The sequence below is a fragment of the Elephantulus edwardii genome, unplaced genomic scaffold (genome assembly GCF_000299155.1).
Source record: "Elephantulus edwardii isolate Elephantulus edwardi_28Jun2011 unplaced genomic scaffold, EleEdw1.0 scaffold00005, whole genome shotgun sequence".
NCBI lineage: Eukaryota > Metazoa > Chordata > Mammalia > Macroscelidea > Macroscelididae > Elephantulus > Elephantulus edwardii.
Window position 1 is genome coordinate 34,960,387 of NW_006399755.1, and position 3,019 is coordinate 34,963,405.

A 3,019-nucleotide genomic window follows, 5' to 3' on the forward strand; every position below is an offset into this window, starting at 1 on the left:
ATTCAAACCACCTGCTTTTACGTTGGCAGTACAACTCCTCACCCACTAAGCCACTAGAACTCACTCAACTGGCCATGTGAACAACAGATCTAAACCCTATTCTCTCCTGTGCCATGTTCATCTTCTCTGACACACTTGAACCTGTTGCTGCAGTGCTCTGTTGATGTATTATTTTAATAATTTTTTTTTATAACATGGCCATTCCAGAAGTCCTAAACAAGTGTCTGTTGAATGAACTGGCTTGGATATAAAATATTTGTCCCTGAAGTTTAGATAACATGAAATGAAAGTCTACAAAGATGAAGTGACTGGTCAGAAATCACTAACCTCATTAATTAAAAGCAAACTTGAACATCAGACTCACATGTCCAGATTGTCAGTATCTGACCTTTTTTCTGTAAGATTTAAGAAAAAAGAGAGTGTTAGTGACAGCTTCAGTTTCCTGTCTAAAGGCAAATGAACAATGTCAATCACCTCTTTATTGTTTAAGTGGGGGGAGGAGTCAAACATAAATGAGAACAAAATATTCTCCATGTATAAAAAACAGACAGTTGAAAGTGCCAGCATGAAGAAATTCCACTTCAACAAATATCCAAGTCTGGGAAGCATTCCTCTTTCCTATAGGTCAGAAAATGCCTTCCCCTATCTAGATACAGACCTATAGCCCAATATCATTCATATCTGTTGTTCAGAAGGTCACTATGGATAGTACATGCCTTGATGGCATTTAATAAGAACAATCTAAATATACCATATGACCTGACAACCAGTGGTACTGACATAAGAAAATTTTACAATATCCAGTCTGGAATATACCATCTATACTGATGGCATCAACACCCTTTTCCTTCACCTAGGATATTTAAACAACTTATATAGGGTTGCTGATGTCTTTCACTTTAACAGATGACAAAACAAGGATTAGTGGAAGTACCAGTAGCACCAGCTGAATCAGGAAGACCAAAATAACTTAGCATAGGTTCTAAATATTAAATCATGGAGACAAAGTCCTCAAAAGTTGACCATGATAGGCATGCTATCTGCTGATGTGCTGTTCCAGTCATTTTTGGATAATCTTCAGTAGAATGTTGCTTGCATGTGAAATCAATTATTTTTGTTCTATAGTTTCCACACTTTGTTGGGTCACCCTTCTTTGGGATGAGAACAAATACAGATCTCTTCCAGTCATCTTGTGACTCATAGCAACCTTGTATACAACCGTCCTAAATTCTACTCCACTCTGTGCCAACCTTCTTGTCTCTGACACACCTATGCCCATTACCGGAGCCACTGAATCAATCCATCTAGTTGATGGTCTTTCTCTCTCTTGCTGTCTCTCCACCCTTCCAAGCATGATGTCCCTCTCCACACACTGGTCCCTCCTTGCAATATGCCCAAACTATGTCAGACAAAGCTTCAGAATCTTTGCCTCCAAGGAGCAGTCTGATTTCACCCTCTCTAGGATGAACCTGTTTGTTCTCCTGGCAGTCCGTTGTCATTGCTCTTTAGCAAGTACTTGCCTTAGCAAGTACTTCCTATTGCTGGAGAGGTCCCTGACAGTAGACTTTCCCAGTGCAATATGTCTTTTAACATCCTGACTGCTGGTGCCAAGAGACTGATTGTGGAATCAACTGAACTGAAATTTTTAACAATCTCAAACTCTTCTCCATCTTTCATGATGTTGCCAACTGGCCCAATGGTGAGAATCTTTGTTTTCTTGATGTTGAGATTCAATCCATATTGAAGGTTGGAGTTATTGACTTTCTGCAGCAAGCACTTCAGGTCCTCCTCAGTTTCAGCAAATAAGGTTGTGTCATCTGCATAATACAGACTGTTGATGAGTCTCCCTCCAATCCTGATGCCAAAGTCCTCCTCATAGAACCTAGCCTTCTTCATACAGATTGAAAAGTTATGTAGATAGGACACATCTGTGGCATACATCTTTCCAGATTTTGAACCATGCACGTTTTCTTGCTCTGTTCTGACGACTGCCTCCTGGTCTAAGTATATAATCCACATAAGCACCATCAGGTGTTCTGGGATTCCCACTCTTCTCAGAGTCAGCCACAGTTTATTGTGAATAACAAAATCAAATGCCTTTGAATAGTAAATGAAATACAGATTGACATTCTTCTGGTTCTCTCTGCTTTCAGCCAAGATCTATCGCATTAGTTGTAATATTCCTAGGATGAGAGACTCTTCAAAACCCAGCCTTCACATCTGGCAGTTCTCTGTTAATGTGCTATTCCAGTCGCTTTGGGTATTTTTCTGCAGAATCTTGCTTGCATGTGATATTAATGATATTATTCAATAACTTCCACACACTGTTAAGTCACCTTTCTTTGTAATGTGAACAAATATTAATCTCTTCCAGTCAGTTGGACAGGTGGTTGTCCTCCAGATTTCTTGGCACAGCTTGGTGAGCACATCCAGGACATTATCTGTTTATTGAAATATGTCAATTGGTATACCATCAATTCCTGAGGCCTTGTTTTTTGCCAATTCTTTTAGACCAGCTTGAATTTCTTCCTTTATTACTATAGGCTCTTGCTCATACATTGTTTATGAGCAGTGAAAATTCTTCCGTATCACTCAATTCTTTTTGATACAGTGATTCTGTATGGTATTGAGAGACTGACAAATACAGCCAGAAATACACAATGATGAAAGGATAAAATTGAGGAATGAAATCTAGAGATTAAATCTCTGTATGCAACAAAAACATTTTCCAACAGAGTAAAAAGAAAACCAGCAATACCATCTCAGACAAGGGTCTCATAACCAAAGTTTATATAATACTACAAGACCATCACAAGAAAAACACTGATAACTCAATTCTAAAATAGGCTAAAGTCCTGGAAAGACTTAGACCCGTGAAGAAATGTTCAAAATCACTGACAATAAAAGAGATGCAAATTAAAACCACAATGAGATACCATCTCACTCCAGTAGCAGTGGCAAAATTTAACAGAACAGCAAGCAATAAATGTTGGAGAGGATGTGGAGAGATACGAACTCT